General features: G+C 39.7%; 1 non-coding gene across 1 annotated transcript; it reads left to right on the top strand.

Moving 5' to 3' along the window:
* Positions 1–2,886: 2,886 nt before the first annotated feature.
* TRNAY-AUA (transfer RNA tyrosine (anticodon AUA)) lies at positions 2,887–2,958 on the top strand. Its single transcript has one exon. It is a non-coding gene; the product is annotated as a tRNA-Tyr (tRNA).
* Positions 2,959–27,077: the final 24,119 nt, after the last annotated feature.

Here is a 27,077-nt window from a genome sequence, read left to right as displayed (position 1 = left end):
CCTTCTCCAGGGGGTCTTCCCCATCCAGCAATTGAATCCCGTCTCTTGAATCTCCTGCATTGCCAGGCAGATTCTTTACCACTAGTGACACCTGGGGAGCCCTAGGAAACTAGTACCACATTTCTTTAAAATTTTTTTTGTGACTTTACAATGAGGAATGAGGAAGCTTTGAGATTCCCCATTTTCCATGGAAAGGAGGTAGCCTTCTGTGAAGTTACCTGCTTTGAGTGAGCCCCAGGCTTGAGTGTCCCTCGTGAAGCCCTGTGCAGCTGTCAGAAGCGCTAGTTCACAGCTGGTTGGAGACTTGGTGGTGGAGAGTTGCTCTGATGTTCACTCACTAGGGTAAAGAATCCATCTGTAATCCAGGAGACTCAGGTTTGATCCCTGGGTGGGAAAGATGCCCTGGAGAAGGGAATGGCAACCCACTGTAATATTCTGCCTGGAGAATCCCATGGACAGAGGAGCCTGGTGGGCTACAGTCCATGGGGTTGCAAAGAGTTGGACATGACTGAGCAACTAACACACACACACCACTGAGTTACACTTTATTTGGGGGCACCTCAAGATTCTTCTCCATTTCTTTCAGTTTAATAACACTTTTTAAAAAGCATGTCTTAAATATTTAGCGTTTTAGCTATTTAAATCAGGCAGGTTTTTCAGGGTGTGCAGTCTGTCGTAATGCAGGAAATGGAAATCCAGGGAGCCTTTAACAGTAACTTGGAAAGAGTACTCCTCCCCCTCCCCACCCTTGAAGGCAGTGGGTACAGGACCCATCTCTTGAGGTCTTCTCCACTGGCCTGGTGGAGCGGTCAAGTTCTAACATCACAATTTCTCAGGCAGCCTCTTCTCTAGAAAGAATGAAGCCCTAAATAGGAGTTACATCATGGGCTCATTAGAGACAGGTTTTCCAAAGAATTCATTATCTGCTATTCATAAAGTATTGCCTGGGAGGGAAGAATTTGGCAGCCACGTTGCACTTGAGTGAATGGTTATTGAAATAGACCCTGTTTATACACCTGTACCATGATTATCTGGTGGATAGGTCTTAAAGCATTTAGCAGTTTTCTGTTTGTCTTCTAAATGCTGGGAAGTCTGGAGTAGAGACCTGTGTTGCACCTGCTGCTGTAGTACCTCTCAGGCTTTCTGTTCTTTTTCGGTGTGTGGGTTCTTAGCTAATTTATTTATGACTTCTTGCTGTCTAAATCTGTCAGAAAAAAACCTGGATGTCATTGAGAGAAATGTTGAGGGGCAACAGATAAATTAGCAAGATGGTTGTTTTCCTGATGCTAGCTTTGGTTATCCCATTAATAAGGGTAACTTGGTTTCTTTAAGCATACTTTAAAGCCAAACACAGTGCTGCTAAGAGTTGCATTTTAAACACTTTCTTTTTGCCCTTAATAGTATTGGTTTGGTAATGGCTTTAATAAGGAAGTCACTGTGGTTGAGTCACAGAGAATACATTTTTTCAAAGTGCATTTTCTGTAAGAATGTCAGGACAAGCCACTAAAATGCTTGAGGAATAGACAGAGGCTAAAATCTATTAATACTTGAGTGGAGTCAGAGTGTTCCCATTTTTAATACAAGCGGCAAAAGTCAAATAAACAATGTGTGGTGTTATAGGTTTGCAGAAAGAGGTGAGTGACATAAACTGGGAACATGGAGACAATGTAAATAAATACACTTACTTATTTTGGTGAACTCTAAAGGAAGTTGTCTGCAGATCAAGGTAATTAGAAGATATGCTGCAGTTAAAATGTGTATATGTCATTGAAAATTGGGGGATCCCAAATTGGGGTTATAGTTTATGCTTCATGATCATCAGAAGAGTGTCTCCATTCACAGTTTATTATGTATTGGTGAAGAATTTTGAAAAAAAAAATTGTTGCTGTAGCAACTATAGCTCTTTAAAAACAGTATTTGGTATAATTTCTGGCTTTTAATTTTGTTCTACAATGAATACAAAAGATAATTTAGATAAAAGTTTTGTTTCTAAAGACATTTTACAGTGTAAGTTCACTGAGAGAGGACCCTTATTAACTGGGAGAAATTAGTTTTCTATATTTTTTTCTTATACCAGTCACTACTTTCTATGGATCTACCTTGTCTTTTTAGATGGTTTTCTTATTTGTCAACTAAGTAGCCCTATTATTTCTAGTATTTTATAATGCTAAACACAGAATACTGAAGTAAGTTTTACTGCCTGTTTGGAAAAATGTTTTGTTAAGTGCTTTATGATTCAAGGTTATCAAAACTGAAGGCACTAGTCAGGAAAATTACTGTAGATAATTCAGCATAATTTCATTTTATTTTATTTTTTCTATTGTTCCTTTCTTAATACAATTGAAATTTTATTTATCCTTGAACTGCTTTTGCACCCTGTGCAAATGTCTTTGCCTTGAGCTGGTGTGGTGAATTCAGGCACGCAAGTTGAATCGCAGTTAAATTTTTCCTTCCACCATGCATCGTTATGTACTTCTAGTTGGAAATTTCAGATGGAACTTTCTGAGCATAGTGCTGATTTCCATTCTCATCATCTCACTGAGTGTGTTACAATAGGAGCACCTTAACCAAACTTTGCTTACCTGGTTGTCTGCCTTCCCAGGGTCTTCATCATTTAGTCAGACGTGGTTTGGTGACTTCAGACAATAAACCCTAGTGGCTAATGCAGTGTATACCAGTATATGTGCATCTACTGTCACTCGTGTGCTCGTAGTTAGTGAGTCTGTTTATTCTAAGTAAAATTTCTGAATTCTAAGAAAAAGTTTAAAAGTTCTGAATTCTAAGATAAAGTCTTTTCAAGAAAAATCAAACCATAGATATATTCACAGGTAAACAAGATAAACACAGGTAATATAGCATAATTATAAAGCCTTTGAGGAATGGACTTCCCTGGTGGCTCAGATGGTAAAGTGTCTGTCTATAATGCAGGAGACCCGGGTTCAATCCCTGGTTTGGGAAGATCCCCTGGAGAAGGAAATGGCAATCCACTCCAGTACTATTGCCTGGAAAATCCCATGGACAGAGGAGCCTGGTAGGCTACAGTCCATGGGGTTGCAAAGAGTCGGACACGACTGAGCGACTTCACTTCACTTTGAGGAATGAGAGTAGCCTCCTTAGAATGGGTGGGTCATCAGGGAATGCCTCTTGGAATGCAGTGACTTTGCATCTGAGACTTGAATGAAAAGGAAAGTTGAAGACACTGAGAAAAAGATGATTCTCACTTGATCAGTTGCCCTTATCTGCCCACCCATAAACTTCATACCTGTCTTATCTGCCTCCCATACATTTCATCCTGCCTTAAGCTGATGGCAGCTGAAGCCTGTGGGCAGCTGGGTTTAGATGTGAGTTGGACTCTAAGAGAACACTTGTACCGAGAAGGACTGTGGGTGGGCTGGGTCTGTCCTGCCTTTGAGACTGGAGTGTAGGGGATCAGAAAGCATGAACGATGTATTGATAGAGGACTGAGCCTGCTTTTATATACTATGGGTCCTGGAGGTAGAGGTTCTTTCACCTTCTTCTACTTGCAGCTTTCCTGCTTTTTATAATACTTGAAAAAAATTGTCAGTGTGCCATTGAGGAAACATATTAATGCATCTAAGGGAAATTCACAAACCAGAGAAAAAAAAAGCAGAACAAGCCCCTGGCCAGTGTAGTAGAGTTATCGGAGGAGGTAATTAAAACTTGAATTAATAATACTTAAGGAGATTTAAATACATTGGAGAAAAACTTTTGGTATCTAATGCCATAGTTTTTCCATTTGCATAATTAGAAGATGGTCACTGTAGAGATTCCAATTAATAGTCTGAAAGATAAATTTCAAGGAACACATCAAAGCACAGTGCAAAAATATAGAATGAGACCATGAGGGAAGGGATAAATGACACAGGAACGGGATGTAGGTGTCTTAACATGGATTAGAAGTTCTAGAAGATAAAAACAGAACAAATAGAGAAGAGGCAATAATTAAAACAACTGAAAATAAAACACTCTCAGACAAATAAAACAGATGTCTTACTAAGAACCAAACTGAGACCAAGCTTCTTTTTCATAACAAAAATCAAAAAAGGGGAATAACATTTGCAAATGACAAAGTAAAGGACTGTATCAATAAATTTAAACTTGTTCTCTTGTTAAGGAAAAAGAGAGCTATTAGAGTTGTGAAAGATTACAGAGTGTGTCTATCAATCAGGACAGTCTGGGCTATGCTGTATTAACTAACAATCTCCAGATCTTCCTGGCTTAACACAAGGAAAGCTGATTTCATATTCCTGCTGTACGTTTTACATGGGTTTGTGTGAGACTCTGCTCAGGAACTTAGGTTAATGGAAGATCTATTTTAATGCTTTCATAATAACTATTATTGGGAGGGAAATGAGCCTAGAAGCAGCACATCACCGACATTTGCATTTCATTGTCCAAAGCAAGTCATGTGGCCACAACTCAGTTCAAGGGGAGTGGGGTACTATATTCTAGGATATGTCTGGGAGGAGGAGAACTTGAATGTTTATGAAAGAGCCTTAATGGCTACCATAATATACCACACATATGTTGGGTCTGATGTACCGGTTGACCTCAAACTGAGGAAAGATGAGGATAGAAGAGGGAGCAGTGCATTCTCTTGTGTGTGTGACTCTGTACATGTGTGTCCAGTTGTGTTCATCAGTTAGATATAAATGGAGGAGGAAAAAGTAAGTGCTACGGAATAATACTGAAACTAGAGAGTACTCTCGGAGAAGGCAATTGCAACCCACTCCAGTACTCTTGCCTGGAAAATCCCATGGGCAGAGGAGCCTGGTAGGCTGCAGTCCATGGGGTCACAAAGAGTCAGACACGACTGAGAGACTTCACTTTCACTTTTCACTTTCATGCATTGGAGAAGGAAATGGCAACCCACTCCAGTGTTCTTGCCTGGAGAATCCCAGGGGTGGCGGAGCCTGGTGGGCTGCCGTCTATGGGGTGGCACAGAGTCAGACACGACTGAAGCGACTTAGCAGCAGCAGAGAGATACTTTAAGGGAAATTTTAATAAGTATAAGCTCTCTCTGTAAAGCCTACAGTGTGAGTGAAGTAAAAGAATTTCAAAATTAGGAGAAGAGAAAGATAAAGGAGAGACAAGCTTTATTTTACGAAAGCAGGGAGGGAAGGAAGGAGAGGAAAAATGGGCATTTGTGGGACACAGTTGAGGACATGTGGCATCATAATGGAGAAAATAATTGGTATCTCAAATAATTTTGGAATTAAACATCTGATTATGTATGCAGGCAGTCAGTAGTTAGCAAAATCAAATGTGTCAGGATTTCCAGAGAAAGAGCAAAGGATTGAATCATGAACAATTTGATCAAACCAGAAAAAAAATGAAGGGAAGGAAAAAGATGAAATTACTATGTTGGTCAGAAAGTTTGTTTGTAAAATATTACAGAAAACCTGAATGAACTTTTTGGCCAATCCAATATGACTATAAATGAATATAAAAATAGAAAGAATAAATACGTCATATGTGGCAATAATTGTGAATGAATTACATTTTCCAGTGTGATGTTTAAATGGCAGGACATGTTATAAATCTATGCTGTTTATAAAAAAACACAAAATTACCAGAGGTTAACAATAAAGGATGGAGAAGGCAATGGCACCCCACTCCAGTACTCTTGCCTGGAAAATCCCATGGATGGAGGAGCCTGGTAGGCTGCAGTCCATGGGGTTTCGAAGAGTTGGACACGACTGAGCAACTTCACTTTCACTTTTCACTTTCATGCATTGGAGAAGGAAATGGCAACCCACTCCAGTGTTCTTGCCTGGAGAATCCCAGGGACTGGGGAGCCTGGTGGGCTGCCGTCTATGGGGTTGCACAGAGTCGGACAGGACTGAAGTGACTTAGCAGCAACAATAAAGGAAAAGAATGTCAGGCATTCTCAAACAAAGAGAAATCAGCATTCATAACATTAATAATAGTAAGTATAAAATTGATGATGAAAAGTGTTAAACAGGATGACGTAGAATATAAAAGGCAAAACATAGAAAGGAGTTTTATGTATTTATACATGCAACTCTGGTAAAAAAGTAAGGGAAATTCTTAAAGGCCATAAATTGTGAGAAAGCAGGAACCAGGAGATGATTGTTCCAAGGGTATCTGCTGATTCTTGATAGTTGAGAAATTACATTTTAATACGTTAAGTATAGGACAGAGCAAGCAAATTTGGGATTTGCACACGTTTGAAGTCCTTTAAGATAAAGGTGGAATCAGAGAAAGGTGACACTTTCTGTTAGCCAAGAATAAAAATAACTGACCTGCAGAGGGAGACAGTAAAGGAATTTTTTCCTCAGCTCTGGTTCTGGGTGGAAAAAACCCTCTTCTGCAGATTTCCTAATCATAAACTGGGCTTCCCTGGTGGCTCAGATGGTAAAGAATTCGTCTGCAAAGTGGGAGACCTGGGTTCAGTCCCTGGGTTGGGAAGATCCCCTGGAGGAGGGCATGGCAACTCATTCCAGGATTCTTGCCTGGAGAATCCCAATGGATAGAGGAGTCTGGCAGGCTACAGTCCATGAGGTCGCAAAGAGTTGGACATGACTAAGTGACTAAGCACAGCAGAGTCATAAACTAACTCTTCTAAGAATCTGGAGTCAGAATTCACCTATTTCTGTTGTTCAAAAAAACTGTAAACTTCGACAGCTTAAAGTGGTCCTGGGCTATATTAAGTTTGAAATTGTGGAGGGTCTGAGATTCTACTCTGCTTGCAAGCAAGCAAGCTAGACGGCCATAGAATTTTATAGATACTCTGATAGGAAACGTGAAGATTCTGGACCAGAGAATAGACGATGATTGACAAAGCACCTCAGCACTGGTTTGCTAAGCTGACCCTCCAAAGGGTGATACATAGAGTGTGGTTGCATCCCCTGGAGAAGGGTCTCAAAGTCATGAGACTTGAAGATTATGCAGGATGGCTGTAATATGGGCCCAGCCTTCCCTGGGAGACAGGGGAGACCTATACTCTGAAATATTAACAGACAGCTGTGGAGGAGACAAGTCTTCAGATTTCGCTGGAGCAGTATGATATCTGTAGCTTCCCATGAATTCATTATTGTCCTTTATTTTTTAAAAAAAATTTTATTGGAATATAGTTGCTTTACAATGTTGTATTGTTTTCTGCTGTACAAAGTGAATCAGCCACATGTATACAATGTATCACCTCCTCCTTGGATTTCCTACCCATTTAGGTCACCACAGAGCATTGAGTAGAGTTCCCCATGCTCTACAACAGGTTCCCATTGGTATCTGTTTTATACATAGTACTCTGTGTATATGTGGGAAATGAGTGCAGTTGACACATTCATCTCACATGTATACTTAAAGAGATGGGGATAGCAGACCACCTTACCTGCCTACTGAGAAATCTGTATGCAGGTCAAGAAGCAACAGTTAGAATCAGACATGAAACAATGGACTGGTCCCATATTGGGAAAGCGGTACATCAAGGCTGTATATTGCCACCCTGCTTATTTAACTGCTATGCAGAGTACATCATGTGAAATGCTGGGCTGGATGAAGCACAAGCTGGAGTCAAGATTTCCAGGAGAAATATCAATAACATCAGATATGCAGATGACACCACCCTTATGGCAGAAAGTGAAGAAGAACTGAAGAACTTCTTGAAAGAGGAGAGTGAAAAGGTTTATTTAAAACTCAACATTCAGAAAACTAAGATTATGGCATCTGGTCCCATCACTTCATGGCAAATAGATGGGGAAAAAATGGAAACAGTGAGAGACTTTATTTTCTTGGGCTCCAAAAGCACTGCAGATGGTGGCTGCAGCCAAGAAATTAAAAGATGCTTGCCCCTTGGAAGAAAAGCTATGACCAACCTAGACAGCATATTTAAAAGCAGAAGCATTACTTTGCCAACAAAGGTCCATCTAGTCAAAGCTATGGTTTTTCCAGTAGTCATGTATGGATGTGAGAGTTAAACAATAAAGAAAGCTGAGTACCAAAGAATTGATGCTTTTGAACTGTGGTGTTAGAGAAGACTCTTGAGAGTCCTTTGGACTGCAAGGAGATCCAACCAGTCCATCCTAAAGGAGATCAGTCTTGAGTATTCATTGGAAGGACTGAAGCTGAAACTCCAATACTTTGGCCACCTGATGCGAAGCACTGACTCCTTGGGAAAGACCCTGATGCTGGGAAAGATTGAAGGCAGGAGGAGAAGGGGATGACAAAGGATGAGATGGTTGGAGGGCATCACTGACTCGATGGACATGAATTTGAGCAAGCTCTGGGAGTTGGTGATGGACAGTGAAGCCTGGCGTGCTGAGGTCCATGGGGTCACAAAGAGTCAGACACAACTGAGAGACTGAACTGACTGTGTGTATGCCAATCCAATGTCTCAGTCCATCCCACCCCCTTTCCCCCTTAGTATCGGTTTGTTTTTCCTCTACGTCTGTGTCTCTATTTCTGCTTTGCAGATAGGTTTGTCTGTACCATTTTGCTGGATTCCATATATATCTGTTAATATACAATATCTGTTTTTCTCCTTCGGACTTACTTCATTCTGGGTGACAGTCTCCGGTTCTATCTGTATCTCTGCAAGTGGCATAATTTCCTTCCTTTTAATGGCTGAATAATATTCCATTATATAAGTGTACCACATCTTCTCTATCCATTCCTCTTTTGATGGATGTTTAGGTTGCTTTCATGTCCTGGCTGTTGTAAAGAGTGCTGCAATAAACCTTGGGTTGTGTGTATCTTTTTGAATTATGTTTTTTTCTGGATATATTCCCAGGAGTGGGATTGCAGGGTCACATGCTAGCTCTGCTTTTAGTTTTTAAGCAACTTCTGTACTATTCTCCATAGTGCCTGTACCAATTTAAATTCCTACTGACAGTGTAGGACGGTTCCCTCTGTTATCCTTTAATAAAGTTTACCAGTGTTCTTATTTCAGAAACACTGATGGTGCAGAAATGTGAGAACATTGATAGAGAATTGTCTTCCAGACACCTAGAGAAAACTACAAAAAAAAAAAAAAAAAAAACACTTCTTGAGGAATACACTTGAAACCCAGGCCTCAAGAACACGCAGTGATAAATTTCTAAAATGTTGTTGTTCAGTCACTAAATTGTGTCCAAATAATATGAGCTTATAATCCATCATGAAAATATGGAAGAGACACACTGTTGTGAATGGGTGAAAACAGCAAACTACAAATGAGAATCACAAAGTTTGCCAATAATAGAATTCATATTCACACAATATAAACGACGAATGTTTAATATGCTTAAACAAAATAGGTATACCTAAGATTACAGAACAGAAGTTATCAAAAAATGACCAATCAGACCATAATAGAGCCACATAAAGTTGATAGAGAAAAACTCCAGTAATTGAAATAAAAAATTTACTGGATAGTTTAAGCAGAAGTTTAGACATAGCTGAAGAAAGAATTAATGACAAATAGAATTGATAGCAGTGAGAAACAGAGCCTTTTAAAAAGGTTGAGATAAGTTTATTAATAGAATTACAGAATAAACGAATAAGAATGGGAGAAACAAAAGATGAGGTAAATAAAGGCTGGGAATTTTCTAGAATTTCTGGTAGAGATCTTTTCTCAGATTCAAGGACTCTACCTTGAGAAGAATAAATAAGTAGGCACGTGCTGTGCGGTGCTTAGTCGCATCTGGCTCTTTGCGACCCCATGGACCATAGCCTGCCAGGCTCCTCTGTCCATGAGGATTCTCCAGGCAAGAATACTGGAGTGAGTTGCCATGCCCTCCTCCAGGGGATCTTCCCAACCCAGGGATCCAGGCCAGGTCTTCCACGTTGCAAGCGGATTCTTTTACTGTCTGAGCCACCAGGGAAGCCCAGGAATACTGGAGCGGATAGCCTGTCACTTCTTTGGGGCTTTTCCCAACCCAGGAATTGAAAAGGGTTTCCTGCATTGCAGGTGGATTCTTTACCAGCTGAGCTACCAGGGAAGTCCAAGTAGGCAATGTAAACCTAGACATTATGTAGAAAAACTACAAAGCAACTGAAGGGAAAAAGAAAAGATGATACACTTGTTACAGACATTGTAAAAGCAATAAAAATCACAGCAGAGTACACAGTTTTGTCAGAAGGCTAAGAGAAGAGGGAAAAAGGGATATACCAGTAAGCAAAATTATTTTTCAAGAGAAGGGCAAAATACGTTTTTTAGAGACATAAAATTGGATGTGTATATCAACTTTAAGCATATCTAAAACTTGTTCTTCAGTAAGAAATACAGAAACAAACATCAGAAATGCAAGTCAGGAAGGGCTAGAAAAGAAATCTGTAGTCAAATGGTAATTATAAACAAACACTGATTACATAAAGTAAAAATAATGCCTGGTCTGTGAGTGTTAAAAACAAGATAGAACTAGAAGATGGACAGAAATATATTGGGAAAGAGGTATACTAGAGCTAAAGGTTAAAGCATTTAGAGGTTGTCATACCATCTAGATGAAGGGATAAAAATATTGATTCTAAATTTGTAAGAATTGCATATGCTTATTGAGTTAGGGCAGCTCTGAGAAACTAGAAATAGAATAAAAATTAATTGAAGAAACTGAAGGGTAGAACTTACACTAAAAGATGACGAATGAAAAAAATACAGTATAGAAGCAGAGCAAAACAAAGCATAAGGTTAGAAGTGAATTTGTACATTAGTGGCATTCGTGCACGTGTGCTAAGGCAGTTCAGTTGTGTTCAATTCTTTGTGACCTTGTGGACTGTACCTCACCAGGCTCCTCTGTCCATGGGATTTCCCAGGCGAGAATACTGGAGCGGGTTGCCATTTCCTTCTCCAGGGAATCTTTCTGACCTAGGGATCAAACCCACGTCTCTCAACATCTGCATTGGCAGGCTGGTTCTTTACCACTTGTGCCACCTGGGAAGCTATTTCTATATTAGTAATAACCTTAAATGGGATAGGCTTCCCATTCCAGTATTCTTGGGCCTCTCTGGTGGCTCAGACGGTAAAGAATTCACCTGCAATGCAGGAGATCTGGCTTGGATTGCTGGGTTGGGAAGATCCCTTGATGGAGGGCAAGGCAACCCACTCCAGTATTCTTGCCTGGAGAATCCCCATGAATAGAGAAGCTTGGCAGGCTACAGTCCATGGGGTTGCAGAGTCGGACATAACTGAGCGACTAAGCACAGCACAGCACAATAATCTTAAATATAAATACTCTCCCTTCAAGAGACAAAAATTATTAGACTAGATTTAAAAAAAAAAAAAGCCACCCAAATACCTCTTGTTTACAAAAGACATGATTAAAACATGAGGATACAGCTATTCAAACATAACAAAATGCAGTCTTTAAAACAAAAATGTTAGCGGATCACATTCTGTACTGATGAAGGATTCGGATCCCTAGAAGATCGTACAAGGCTACATGTAGACACACCTCATGATAACTTCAAAATCTGGAGAGCAAAAATAGACAGGAGCACAAAGAAAACAATGACTTTCACTGTGATGTGGGAGACTCTAATTTATACAACTGTCTCTGTCATTGTTAAATCAAGAAGACAAATATCGGATTTGAACAATGCAGTTAGCAGCATTGATCTAGTAGACAGACGTGGAGCACTGTGCAAACAATTGAATGTGCAGGCTTCTCAACACACAGGAAACATTTATACAGATTGGCCATTTAGGGCTATGTGCCAGGAATGTATTTCAAATGATTGAGATTCTCCAGACCACGCTCTTACCGCAATGTAATTAAATTAAAATGGCCAACATAAAGATAACAAAACTCCCCCAGCAGAGGCTACTAATTAGCCCTTGGTATATCCCTGCCCCCCACTCCTTGTTGCTTGAGGATGAGTACTCTCCAACGTTTAGCCAGGAACATGGGGATTCTGCTGCTTTTGTATCTGGGCCTAGAGATGGTTTTGGGGTGGATGGTTTAGTCACTCAGTCGTGTATGACTCTTGTGACCCCATGGACAGAGGAGCCCAATGGGCTACAGTCCATGGGGTTGTCCAGGTAAGAATACCAGAGTGGATCATCATTTCCTTCTCCAGGGGATCTTCAAGACCTAGGAACTGAACCTGGGTCTCCTGCATTGTAGGTAGTCTCCTGCATTTCAGGAACATAGTGGATCTGCTGCTCTTATACTTGGGTCTAGAGATGCTTTGGGGATGGAAGTACTTGGTAAAACTTTCTGGTGACTTGGTTTAAAAAAAGATACGGCTTTTAATTAATTGTCCTCTGGCTAGGAGGCAGATGAAGTGTTGCTGAGGCATCTTCCCCTACAGGAGGGCCACCCCCTGGTTGTTGGGAGGCAGCAGAATGGACAGGCTTCCCTGGTGGCTCAGATGGTAAAGAATCCATCTACAGTGTAGGAGACCTGGGTTTGTTCTCTGGGTTTGGAAGATTCCCTGGAGGAGGGCATAGCAACTAACTCCAGTATTGCCTGGAGAATCCTCATGGACGTAGGAGCCATGTGGGCTACATCCATGGGGTTGCAAAGAGTTGGACATGACCGAGCGACTAAGCACAACACAGCATAGACAGAATGAACTGTCTGGTGGATGAGAGCAGTCCCCACAGCCAACTTGCCCACCTGCCTCCAAGAGGGAGATAAACATCTTCCTTTTACTTGAGCCACTTTACTTTCAGGTTGTTATGTTAGAGCAGCTTAGTTTATGCCATGGTTATTTCAGGTTTCCACATACAGAAGAATTAAAAGCACACATTTCTGTAAATAATTCACAAGAATCATAATGTAAACTATGCTACAAATAGAACCAAAAAGTAAGAGAAAAATACATACCTCTGTGTGTGTGTGTGTGTACATATGTTGTGTGATGCCAGTGAGGATATGTTTAGATGGGAATTTATAGTCTCAGGTGCTTATCTAAAAGAAAAGAAGAAAGGCTGAAATTTAATAGGAAACTCTCCTACTCAGATCGCCTCTTCACTCTGCCCAGGGTCTGACAGCTTTCGCTGCAATCTCTACTTCGTGGATACATTTCTCGCCCTGCTGAGATCCCGACACCCTGCTCTGAGCTGCCACGGGATGCTTTCCTTGCTTGGCCCCATCTAATGTGCATGCGTGTGTCTGTGCTCAGTCGTGTCTGACTTTTTGTGACCCCATGCTTCTCTGTCCATGAAATTTTCCAGGCAAGAATACTGGAGTGGGTTGCCATTTCCTTCTCCAGGAGGTCTTCCTGACCCAGGGATCGAACCGGCATCTCTTGCGTCTCTTGCATTGGTAGGTGGGTTCTTTGCCACTGCACCACCTGGGAAGCCCCCTGCATCTACTGCTGCTGCTAAGTCGCTTCCGTCGTGTCCGACTCTGTGTGACCCCATAGACGGCAGCCCACCAGGCTCCCCCATCCCTGGGATTCTCCAGGCAAGAACACTGGAGTGGGTTGCCATTTCCTTCTCCAGCCCCCATCTAATGGCCCCACCTAAATTGAATTGTTGAGACCTGTGAGGGAAGGACAAAGGAAGGAATGGGAAAAGGGAGAGGAGTAAACCCACCTCCCCCCACCTGCCCCCTGGCTAAATAAGGTCTTAGAAAAATCTGACAAACATCCTAGAAAACAGAAAAACTACGGACCAATCCCCCATGAACATAGATGCAAAATTCCTAGGTGATTTATTAGAACTTGAATATTAGATTAGAATTAAAATCAATATGAATTCAGTATTAGAACTTGAATCAAAATGATTTTTTTACACTTTTATTTGAAGTATAGTTGCTTTACAAAGTTGTGTTCAAAATGCTTTTTTAATAGGACACGTAAGTAGAGCATGACCAAGTTGGATTTATTTCAGGAATTCAATATTAACTTTGTATTAGAAATGGAATCAATATGATGAATCATGTTCAAAGAACAAATGAGAAAAATCATCTAATCTCCATAGATACAGCACTAGCATTTGTCATAGTTCAGTATCCATTCAGAGTAAAAAGTTTGCAAACTTAGAAATAGAAGTGAACTTAATCTGTTGAAAGAGTACCTACAAAAATCCTGCAGAAGTCATAAGAGTTGGACGTATGATGCTGAATATGTCTTCTTTGAAATCAAGACTGAGACCAGGATACTTGCTGTCAACACTTGAATACATTATTGTATGGAAGGTCCTAATTGATAATGTGCACAAAAAATGTCAAATAGAGGCCAGAACTATTTTCTAATGACCTGCTGTTTGAAATTGTTTAAATATTTCTATCAGCTCTTTCTTTTTCTAAACTGTAAATTATCTCCGATTGTTTAGAGGAACAAAGCAGGTGTGGGAAATTAAAGATTGCTACAGATTCTTTGATTTTACTCTGAATCAAATTCCTTTCTCCTTGAATCTGTTCTGGATTCAGTGACTTGTTTGACCTGAATATTGCAGAAGTGATAGGTTGGTACTTCTGAGATTGATGGTAAACAAAACAAAACAAAACCCTTCTAATTTTGCTTGGGTCTCTTAAACGCTGTCTCTGGGAGTCCTGAACCACAACATAAGAAGGGCCCTGGAATTTTCAGTGCTGGAGAGGACACGTGTGGGTGCTCAGATTAACAGTCCAAAATGAGCCCAGTCTTGCCTCTGTATCAAGGTGCCAGACACCTGAGTGAGGCCACCTACCTGATCAGTTTCATCATCTAGTCGGTTCCCACTGATGGCCTCTGCCAGTTCCACATTGAGCAGAACCACTGGACTGAGCTCTGTAGGAATTCTTGACCCACAGGACAATGAGATATAATTAAAAGATTAAGTCACTAAGTTTTGTAATAATTTATTTAGTAACAAAAGAGCCAGAATATAGGTGTAACCAATAGTAAGTGCAAAAATGTATCTACTAAATAAAGAGATACATGGATACTTCCTCTTTAAACTTTATTATGCCTCTTCTCTCTTAGTTACCTCTTTGTGGATTCCTAAGGTATTTTTTCTAAATTCAAGTTTACTCAGCTGGGCTAAATTTTATTGTATCGCTGTGGCAGGCTTAAAATAATTCCTCCAGAATGACGGAGTATGTGTTTCTATTCAAATATTTTTCCCGGAAAAAGGCTTCAAACCTAGAGTTGTAGTAAGTGTTCCTTGATTAAACTCACCACTGTTCATTTCCTGAAATGCAAGGTTAGACTGAGCTGAAAGAAGACATAATCCTGATAATGATTTCTCATGTTAGAAATGACTTAAATTAGTTCAACTGTAGGATCCAATAAGGCTGGGCTTGTTGAGATAAATGTATTTCTAATTATGTGTTTAGACTCTTAGGCAGGGTGTGTTGACCTCTCTGTCAGATGATTTAGCTGAGTACATTATTCAAATATTTCCTTTAAACTATGGAGTGCCCAAGTCAAGAAGTAACGCATGGAGGATTTTGAAGCTTGGGGGTAATAAATAAAATTTAGTTAAAATCTTCAGCTAAAATAGAATAACCGAAACATTAAAAAAAACAACAACTTCCTATGACAATTCTGATCCTAATAAGCAGATGGCAATAGTAAGTTGTTCCTGGAAATAAGTCTTATTTAATTGTTACAGCTATAGCTGGCTTTGGGTAGAAAGCTCCTTAAAGGTTTTTGTACACAATAGGACAGAGCAAAAATTATCTGAGTCGGAAGGTCCAGGTGCTCCTTGCACTTTAGTCTATTCCCATATTACTTGACTTCAGGAAAATCCTTTCCTATCTGGTCTTCAGTTTCCTAATCAAATGAGGAGGTTGGGTAAGCATTAGGGTGGGGTGGGGTGGGGTGGGCAAGGGACCTGAAAAAGAAGCTTAGAAGCCATCTACTTTAACTTTTCATTGTGCAGATGAGAAAATACCCACTCACTGTTTACGTATTGTTGTTGTTCTGTTGCTAAGTCATGTCTGACTCTTTGTGACCCCATGGACTGCAGCACATTAGGCCTCCCTTTCCTTCACTGTCTCCCAGAGTTTGCTCAAATTCATGTCCATTGAGTTGGTGATGCTATCCAAACCTCTCATCCTCTGCCACCCCTCTTCTTTTGCCTTCAGTCTTCTCCAGCATCAGAGACTTTTCAAATGAATCAGCTCTTCGCATCAGGTGGCCAAAGTATCGGAGCCTCAATTTCAGCATCAGTCTTTCCAAAGAATATTTAGGGTTGATTTCCTTTAGGACTGACTGGTCTGATCTTGCTGTCCCGGGGACTCTGAGGAGTCTTATCCAGGATCACAACTCAAAAACATCAGTTCTTTGGTGCTCAGCTTTCTTTATTGTTCAACTTTCACATCCATACATTACTATTGGAAAAACCATAGCTTTGACTATATGAACCTTTGTTGGCAAAATAATGTCTCTGCTTTTTAATACACTATGTTTGTCATAGTTTTTCTTCCAAGGGGTAAATGTCTTTTAATTTCATGGCTTCAGTCTCCATCCACAGTGATTTTGGAGCCCAAGAAAATAAGATCTGTCACTGCTTCTACTTTTTCCCTTTCTATTTGCCATGAAGTGATAGAACCGATGCCATGATCTTAGTTTTTTGAATGTTGAGTTTTAAGACAGACATTTAACTCTCCTTTTCCTCCCTCATTAAGAGTCTCTTTACCTCTTCCCTTTCTGTCATTAGAATAGTATCATCTACATATCTGAAGTTGTTTATGTTTCTCCCGGTACCCTTGATTTCAGCTCATGATTCACCCAATCTGGCATTTCACTTGATGTACTCTGCATATAAGTTAAATAAGTAGGGTGACAATATGCAGCCTTGTCATACCCCTTTCCCAATTTTGAACCAGTAAGTTGTTCCATGTAAGGCTGTAACAGTTATTTCTTGACCTGCAGAAAGGTTTCTCAGGAGGCAGGTAAGGTGGTCTGGTATTCCCATCTCTTTACGAATTTTTCACTGTTTTTTGTGATGCACACAAAGGCTTTCATGTAGTCAATGAAACAGAAGTAGATTTTTTTTTTGGAATTCCCTTGGTTCCTCTATGATCCAGTGAATGTTGACAATTTGATCTTTGGTTCCGCTGCCTTTTCTAAACCCAGCTTGTACATCTGGAAGTTCTTGGTTCATGTACTTCTAAAGCCTAGCTTGAAGGATTTTGAGCATAATCTTACTAGCATGTGACAGCCCAATTATCTGATAGTTTGAACATTCTTTGGCATTGCCCTTCTTTGGGATTGGAATGGAAACTGACCTTTTCCAGTCCTGTGGCCACTGCTGAGTTTTCCGAATTTGCTGTCACTTTGAGTGTAGCACTTTAACAGCATCATCATTTTAGGATTTGAAATACTTCAGCTGGAATCCCATCACCTCCACTAGCTTTGTTCGTAGTCATAATTCCTAAGGCCCACTTGACTTCACACTCCAGGATGTTTGACTCTAGGTCAGTGACTACATTGTGGCTGCTGCTGCAGCTACCTGGGGTCATTAAGGCCTTTTTTGTATAGTTCTTCTGTGTATTCTTGCCACCTTTTCTTAATCTCTTCTGCCTCTGTTAGGTCCTTACCATTTCTGTCCTTTATTATACCCATCCTTACATGGGATATTCCCTTGATATCTCTAGTTTTCTTCGAGAGATCTCTAGTCTTTTCCTTCTATTGTTTTCCTCAGCTTCTTTGTATTGTTCATTGAAGAAGGCCTTGTTAACACTCCTCACTATTCTCTGGAACACTGTATACATAAGTGAATATATAATTATTAAACTAGATACTTTTGAGAGTGAAATGGAGCCTCAAAGTAATTAAAATCATGTAACAATAATTTTAAATTATTGATTAAAAATTGTATTGGTGGACCTAAAACAGAGTTCTTTTCAGAAACCATTTTTAAATAGTTTTTTTTTTTTAATTGTGGTAAAAGTTACATAGTAGCAAACATACTATTTTAACCATTTTTAACTGTACAGTTCCGTGGCACTAAGTACTTTGACATTGTTGTACAACTCTTAACATCATCCATGTCCCAAATTTTTCACCTTCCTAAACTGAAGCTGTGTCTCCATGAAACACTAACTCCTGTTCCCCTCTCCTTACTGCCCTCTCAGAAACCATTTTTGGAAGTAAGATTCTTTCTAATAAGTATATCTGTGTACATCCAAACAATAAAAGATGCTTCAAAGTCATAATCTAAGTTTTAAACTAACATAAGTAGGATAATTGTTCTTGGTGTAGATTTCTTTAATCAGTTTCTTTCAATCTGTCTCTAATGTATCAGTGATTAATTTCTAAAAGACATATTTTTTCTTCAAATCATCTTAGTTTTCTCATTAAATCGAGTTGCATTTTAAGGATAATGAGTTTTGGTTTATTGACACATTCAATTGTCCCTTCTCTGTTGATCTTCTTTTCTTTTTTTTTTTGGTTGATCTTATTTTCAATTGTGTAAATTCTCTGTAGTTGTTGGGTAACCTTAGAATAAATTCTGGTAAATGATGACATTCTCAACTAGACTTTTATATTAATGTGTATAATTATTTTAGTCAAAATATTTTTACTGGTAATATCTTTTTGACATTGAAATATTTTTATATTTCTTTGCAAATATTTTAACTTTATTTTTATTGGAGTACAGTTGATGTGCAATATTATATAAGGTACAGATGTACAGTATAGTGATTCACAATTTAAAGGCTATACTTCATTTATAGTATTATGAAATACTGGCTATATTCCCTGTGTTCCATGATGTATACTTGGAGCTTATTTTATGCATAATAGTTTGTACCTCTTTTAATAATCCCTCACCTGTATATTGCCTCTCCTTCCTCTCTCTCCTCACTGGTAACCACTAGTTCTCTACATCCGTGAGTGTACTTGTTTTTGTTATATTCACTAGTTTGTTATATTTTCTAGATTCCACATACTAGTGATAAGCAAGAAATATTTGTCTTTCTCCGTCTGACTTATTTCACTTATTGTAACACATTCCAAGTCCATCCATGTTGTTGCAAAGTGGCAACATTTTATTCTTTTTTATGACTGAGTGGTATTCCATTTTTGTGTATGTATCTATTCATATATATCACATCTTACTTATCCACTCATTTGTTGATGGACACCTAGGTTGTTTTCATATTTTAAAATCATAAATGATGCTTCCGTGAACATTGGAGTGCATATATCTTTTTGAATTAGTATTTTAGGTATATACCCAGAAGTGGAATTGCAGATCATATGGTAGTTGTATTTTTAGTTTTTTGAGTAAACTCCATACTGTTTTCCACAGTTGGCTATACCAACTTAGGAGAAGGCAATGGCATCCCACTCCAGTACTCTTACCTGGAAAATCCCATGGACAGAGGAGTCTGGTAGGCTGCAGTCCATGGGGTCGCTAAGAGTCAGACATGACTGAGCGACTTCACTTTCGCTTTTCACTTTCATGCATTGGAGAAGGAAATGGCAACCCACTCCAGCGTTCTTGCCTGGAGAATCCCAGGGACGGGGGAGCTTGGTGCATTGCTGTCTATGGGGTCGCACAGAGTTGGACAGGACTGAAGCGACTTAGCAGCAGCAGCAGCATACCAATTTATATTCCCACCACCAGTGTATGAGAGTTTCCTTTTCTCTGCATTGTCACCAGCATTGTTATTTGTGATCTTTTTGTTGATAGCCATTCTGACAGGTATCAGGTGATATCTCATGGTGATTCTGATTTGTATTTCCCTGAGGCTTAGCAATGTTGAGCATCTTTTCATATGCCTGTTGGCCATCTGCATTTCGTCTTTGGAAAAATGTCTATCAAGTTCTTCACATTGTTTTAATTGAGTTTTTTTTTTTTTTTTTTTTTTTTATGTTTTGTGAGTTGTTTATAGTTGTTGGAGATTAACACCTTATCGGTCATATCATTTTTCTTCCATTAAGTAGGTTGTCTTTTCATTTTGTTGATCATTTCCTTTCCTGTGCAAAAGCATTTAAGTTTAATTAGATTCCATTTGTTTATTTTTGCTTTTATTTCCTTTGCTTTAGGAGACAGAGCCAAAAAATATTGTTAGGATTTATGACAGAGTGTTCTGCCTATGATTTCCTCTAGGAGTTTTATGGCTTCTGGTCTTATATTTAGGTCTTTAATCCCCTTTGCAAATATTTTTTAGAAGACAGATCTCATTTTAAAAGTTATTTCTATGATTAAACACTTTTTGAAATTTAGATAAATGAAAGTTTAAGTCTAATAGCTTTCTGTAGGTTTGAAAATAAAAATTAAAGGCAGGATGTCTATTGAAATGATCCTCTTGCAATGTGAGATAAACTAAAGCATGATTTTTAAATTTCTAAATTAAATCTTGCCCACTCTTTGAGTTCTCTTCAATTTTTTTTCAGTCCTTCTTTGATTGCATGGGGCCAATTAAATCCTTACTGTTTGTAAGATTTGTTTTCAATAATTACAATGAAGTAGGTGCTTCAAAAGCTGAAATTTCCTGAAGCTCCACTTATTAGGTATTTTGATTAAAGATTTCCAACTGATTTTAAAGGAAATGTAACTAGCATTTAGATGAATAATCTAAAAAATTTTTATTATGGGCCCTGCTACTGGCACCCCCAGAGCCCTATGCAACCACAGCTTCATGCTTCCGATGACCTGGAGACCTTGAACTGCTACCTCACACCCTCTTGGGCCCCCATGCACTAGATGACTCATTTATATTTTTAAAAATGTCACTGTTGGACATCTAATTTGATAAATAAATCAGTTTTGCAAAGGCATAGCTATTATTAAAATATGGTTGATCTTCAGCAGAAAAAGAAAGCATGAACTGTCCCGCTGAAAAGTACTTTTAGGTTCAACATAAGCTTCATTGAAAATATTTTGTGATTTCCATTATTCTCCCTTAGGAGTCAGAAAACGTTTTTTTGGTAAAGAGCCAAATCTAAGTATTTTAGACTTAAAGGGCCATAAAGTCTCTGTTGCAGCTACTCATCATTGTCAGTGTGGCATGAAAGCAGCCATGGTCAACAGTAACCCGATGGGAGAGGTTGCAGGTATTAACTGCCCAGGGCTGCTGTGATAAGGTCCACAGTACCATAAACTGGCTCACTCATAACACTAGAAGTTTATCCTCTCACTTTTCGGGAGGCTGGTCATCCTAAATCTAGATGTTGACGTGATTGGTTCCTTCCGAGGATTCTGAGGCGGACTGTCTTCCACTTGTCTCTCCTAGCTTCGGGTGGTGATGGGAAATACTAGATATGTCTGGCTTTGTGGCAGCACAGCTACACCAGTGTCTGCTTCTGCTGTCATATGGTGTTCTCCCTGTGTGTGCGTCTCTGCATCTCTGTCTTCCACTTGTCTCAAGTACTACTCATATTCTTTAAGAGATTAAGAATACAAAATACAAATCAAATCCTTTAGTATAAAATTATTCCACCTTTATCCTGCCAGTGGTAAAAATGGCTGACTTGATACAAAGACACAAAACTCAATCTAATTTCAGGAGTGACATGAATTGAAACTGCTCCCTCCACACATTCAGACAGATGCTACTCTTGTGATGAGTGGCACCTAACTGTCTAGGTAGCAGTCACAGATCAACTGTGTAGCATTGGTCTTTGCTTCATTAGCATCGCATAGTTAACTAACTCATGGTGATGAACTGTGCCATCAGACTAACTTCTAGGGAAAAGAGAATTTTAACAAACAGGGGTTTTGATTTTTCAAGAAATAAATGCAGCTGGAAGTGGCACTAAAAGGTTGATCATTTTATAAATTTACATTGTATATTAAATAATGGCAAAATTTCCATCACATTTTACTAGAAGCAGATATCCATCTTAGCCAAATCTTCATTGACAAAATATAAATGATTTATTTTCATCTTTTATTAATAGAGTATCTTCAGTTAAGTTTATTTTTCAATTTTACCAAATCATATGTTACTTGCTGAGTTTGCTATCACTGTGTAATTGCTATAAAAGGTAATTAAATCTTCTAAAGAATAAAAAATTATCTTAAGAAAATCAACATATTATTTGGAAAAATAGTGAGCTCTGAAAAAAAAATCTCCGATATTTTGAAATATACACTTAAAAGATCAGAAAGGTTATTAGCCCTACACACTTTTTGGTGCTAAGTCACTTCAGTCGTGTCCAACTCTGTGCGACCCTATAGACGGCAGCCCACCAGGCTCCCCCATCCCTGGGATTCTCCAGGCAAGAACACCGGAGTGGGTTGCCATTTCCTTCTCCAGTGCATGAAAGTGAAAAATAAAAGTGAAGTCGCTCAGTCGTGTCCGACTTTTAGCGACCCCATGGACTGCAGCCCACCAGGCTCCATGGGATTTTCCAGGCAAGAGTACTGGAGTGGGGTGCCATTACCTTCTCCGACACACACTTTTTAGCACGTCTAAAATATTCTCTCTGCCTGTTACTATTTCCATGACAGTGTCCTCAAGTCCTTGACTTAATCACATCCAAGAGCTTGGAACAAATTTTAAAATTGAAAAAATACATCACTCCCCCACAGGTTACCAGGCAATTCAAGGTAGGCTAAGTTCTCCTGTAATTGTGCCTTTGTAAAATCTAGGTTTCAACCTGGCAACATAACTTAACACTTACCATTACCTATTTTAATCTGAGACCCCTGAGTTTTTGAGCCAAGGCCTTACCTATTGACCAGGAATGCCCAGATACTGCTCAATACAAAATTAATATTCACTAAGTATTTGTTACATAGAGGAACGAAAAGAAACACATTCTGAAAGCAAAATCAGGATAAGCAATCAGTAAGTCAATAGCCTTTTAAATGTCCCAAATGTAATTGAACTTTTAATTTCTACCACCAGTGAAGCCCAGGAATTTACAGTTTTAATAAGCACACTAGATGATTTTCATACTAACTAGGGTGTGAGAACCACTAGCTCAAGAAAAGATCTTTTGCAATTCTCTAGGGACTAAGTGTGCAGTGTTCTCCAGAAGAGAGCTGTTTTGTAAGGATGATCATATGTCCCAGTTTTCCAGATAGTCACAATGCACACCTGTTGTCCTGTGCATTGGATATTTCTTTAGGATTTTTACGTGAAATAGTATTAATGGTTTGGCCAGTTCTACTTTGTACACACAGCTTCTGCCATGGTCTCACCTGACAGCATGTAAGTTGCACATACTGAGAACAGTGTTCACACGGTAACAAAGTTTGATAAAATCTGAAAGTTGAACAGTGGTAACCCATCTCTCCTCTTGGCCCTTTTCAGCAGCATCATAACTAACCCCTCTAATTCCAGGACTGCATGCAGGATGCTTGCTAATTAAACAAAACGTGATCAGACAGGAGAGCTAGGAATCTAGCCACCTTTCTCTGGTAGTGGTGGGTGGTAAATGCTGTTTTGTGAAGGTTATACTTTATAATTAATCTCCTTGCTGAATGGAGATTTATGAGTAAATTTTCATTTATGATGTACTTTAAAAACAATGATTGATGCTGAAAAGATTTATTGAAAAAACTACCAAACCAAAAAGTTTTAAGTCAAAGGTTTAACCCAGACACATAGCAAGAGCATTCAGACTGCATTTCTACTCTTCGTAGTAGGACTGCTGAACCTCTATTTTGGACATGCTTTCTATGCCCCCCCCCTTTTTAAAAAGATTTATTATTTATTTTTTGACTGTGCCGGTCTTCATTGCTGCACGCAGGCTTTCTCTCGTTGCAGCGAGCAACGGCTACTCTCTGTTGGGTTGTGTGGACTTCCCGTTGTGGTGGCTTCCCATTGTGGTGGCTTCTCATTGTGGAGCACGGTCTCTAGGGTGCCCAGGCTCCAGTAGTTGTGGCTCATGGGCTTAGTTGTTTGGCTGCATGTGGGATCTCCCCAGATTGGGAATCGGACCCGTGTCCCCTGCATTGCCAGGTGGATTCTTTACTACTGAGCCACTATCTGTTTCTAGCCTGTGATATCTTTCCCACAGACCTTACTTGGTGGCAGTCTGCATCCCATACACAAGGGCTGTGGTGTGAGGCGCCTCTCACCAGCATGGTGCAGGCAGCTGGCAGGGGCAGCAGCCTCCAATCCCCCAACTTCCACCTGCCACTACCAGAGAAAGGTGGCTAGATTCCTAGCTCTCCTGTCTGATCACATTTTGTTTAATTAGCAGGCATCCTGCATGCAGTCCTGGAATTAGAGGGGTTGGTTATGATGCTGCTGAAAAGGGCCAAGAGGAGAGATGGGTTACCTCTGTTCAACTTTCAGATTTTATCAAACTTTGTTACCGTGTGAACACTGTTCGCAGTATGTGCATCTTTCACGCTGTCAGGTGAGACCATGGCAGAAGCTGTGTGTACAAAGTAGAACTGGCCAAACCGTTAACACTATTTCACGTAAAAATCCTAAAGAAATGTCCAGTGCAGAGGACAACAGGTGTGCATTGTGACTATCTGGAAAACTGGGACATATGATCATCCTTAATATAATGTCATGTAGTAAAGACTTTTAGAATCTTGAGCCTCTGGGCCACTTATTTTATAAAAGTGTACTCTAGGCTTCCCTTCTGCTTGCTATCTCCTGTGGTATTTAATTTTCCCTGAATTCACTTACCTAAAAAATTTCCCTGAAGTAATTTGTTCCTCCCTTAGAATGTGTTTGGCTTGAAGAGGGCTAGAGAAAACAGCTCTCTTCTGGAGAACACTGCACACTTAGTCCCTAGAGAATTGCAAAAGATCTTTTCTTGAGCTAGTGGTTCTCACACCCTAGTTTGTATGAAAATCACCTAGTGTGCTTATTAAAACTGTAAATTCCTGGGCCTCACTGGTGGTAGAAATTAAAAGTTCAATTACATTTGGGACATTTAAAAGGCTATTGACTTACTGATTACTTATCCTGATTTTGCTTTCAGAATGTGTTTCTTTTCGTTCCTCCATGTAACAAATACTTAGTGAATATTAATTTTGTATTGAGCAGTATCTGGGCATTCCTGGTCAATAGGTAAGGCCTTGGCTCAAAAACTCAGGGGTCTCAGATTAAAAATAGGTAATGGTAAGTGTTAAGTTATGTTGCCAGGTTGAAACCTAGATATTACAAAGGCACAATTACAGGAGAACTTAGCCTACCTTGAATTGCCTGGTAACCTGTGGGGGAGTGATGTATTTTTTTAATTTTAAAATTTGCTCCAAGCTCTTGGATGTGATTAAGTCAAGGACTTGAGGACACTGTCATGGAAATAGTAACAGGCAGAGAGAATATTTTAGACGTGCTAAAAAGTGTGTGTCGGAGAAGGTAATGGCACCCCACTCCAGTACTCTTGCCTGGAAAATCCCATGGAACCTGGTGGGCTGCAGTCCATGGGGTCGCTAAAAGTCAGACACGACTGAGCGACTTCACTTTTATTTTTCACTTTCATGCACTGGAGAAGGAAGTGGCAACCCACTCAGGTGTTCTTGCCTGGAGAATCCCAGGGATGGGGGAGCCGGGTGGGCTGCCGTCTATAGGGTCGCACAGAGTTGGACACGACTGAAGTGACTTAGCACCAAAAAGTGTGTAGGGCTAATAACCTTTCTGATCTTTTAAGTGTATATTTCAAAATATCGGAGATTTTCTTTTTTTCAGAGCTCACTGTTTTTCCAAATAATATGTTGATTTTCTTAAGATGATGGTTTTGTTCTTTAGAAGGCTTTAATTACCTTTTATAGCAATTACAGTGATAGCAAACCCAGCAAGTAACATATGATTTGGTAAAATTGAAAAATAAACTTAATTGAAGATATTCTATTAATAAAGGTTGATGAAAATAAATCATTTATTTTTTGTCAATGAAGATTTGGCTAAGATGGATATCTGCTTCTAGTAAAATGTGATGGAAATTTTGCCATTATTTAATATACAATGTAAATTTATAAAATGATCAACCTTTTAGTGCCACTTCCAGCTGCATTTATTTCTTGAAAAATCAAAACCCCTGTTTGTTAAAATTCTGTTTTCCCTAGAAGTTAGTCTGATGGCACAGTTCATCACCATGAGTTAGTTAACTATGCAATGCTAATGAAGCAAAGACCAATGCTACACAGTTGATCTGTGACTGCTACCTAGACAGTTAGGTGCCACTCATCACAAGAGTAGCATCTGTCTGAATGTGTGGAGGGAGCAGTTTCAATTCATGTCACTCCTGAAATTAGATTGAGTTTTGTGTCTTTGTATCAAGTCAGCCATTTTTATCACTGGCAGGATAAAGGTGGAATAATTTTATACTAAAGGATTTGATTTGTATTTTGTATTCTTAATCTCTTAAAGAATATGAGTGGTACTTAATAATTACTTAGACACCAGGTTGAAAGCTGCAAGTAAACGAGTTGAACGCAGGAGATGTCCATAGTTGAAAGGTCTTGATGAAGAAGTGTCTGTTGGATGAAGCAGAAGGAGAAGAGGGTATCAAAGGATGAGATGGCTGGATGGCATCACTGGTGCAGTGGACATGAACTTGGGCAAACTTCAGCAGATGGTGAGGGACAGAGAGGCCTGGCATGCTGCAGTCCATGGGGTTGCAAAGAGTTGGACACAACTGGGCAACAGAACAACAGCAATTGGATGTAGCAGGGATTTGCTGACATAGTAACTAAATACCCACATTCAGTGACTCAACCAATCCCAGTTTGGAGGTCAGTTTTGGAAGCATGATAAAGCACGGTCTCTGAGTGAAGCTTACTGAACCACCTGGTGTAGTTGGTGGAGGAAGAACCATGTGGGAGGTGGGAGGCTTTCTCAGTAGTGGAGGTCTTGAGGAGAGACAATGGAAACGACACAAAGTGTAAGTAGGAGTACATTCTTTTTGTCAGAGTACCGACTCAAGCGCTCTGGCAGCCAGTTGACCCTGGTCTCAGGTCAGCCAATGCACAGCTTTCCTTTTGCACCAGAGGTGTGACTTGGTATTCCTTTTCCCTCGGTTCCCCTAATTCTCCCGCGATATTCCCTCCACTAGGATAGCATGGTCACAAGCTTTTCATTGCGTCAGAAATGGACCTCTACTCTAGAAGGCAGAGAGAAGGCTTCATGGCCTCAAGTCTAGATTCTAGGGAGGTTCACAGCCTAAGGACAAGAACAAGGACTTTATGCCTCTGAGACTAAGTAAGTATCTTCCTGTTGGGGTGCTGGACAAGAGAATAGGAGGTGACTTGAGACTTTCAGCTCTGGCTGTTCTCTGAACAGGGTCTCAGTGATAATACTCTGTGGCTT

Source organism: Bos javanicus, chromosome 16 (assembly GCF_032452875.1).
Source record: "Bos javanicus breed banteng chromosome 16, ARS-OSU_banteng_1.0, whole genome shotgun sequence".
In the NCBI taxonomy this organism is placed as follows: domain Eukaryota; kingdom Metazoa; phylum Chordata; class Mammalia; order Artiodactyla; family Bovidae; genus Bos; species Bos javanicus.
This window is presented reverse-complemented; position numbering and strand designations above follow the sequence as displayed.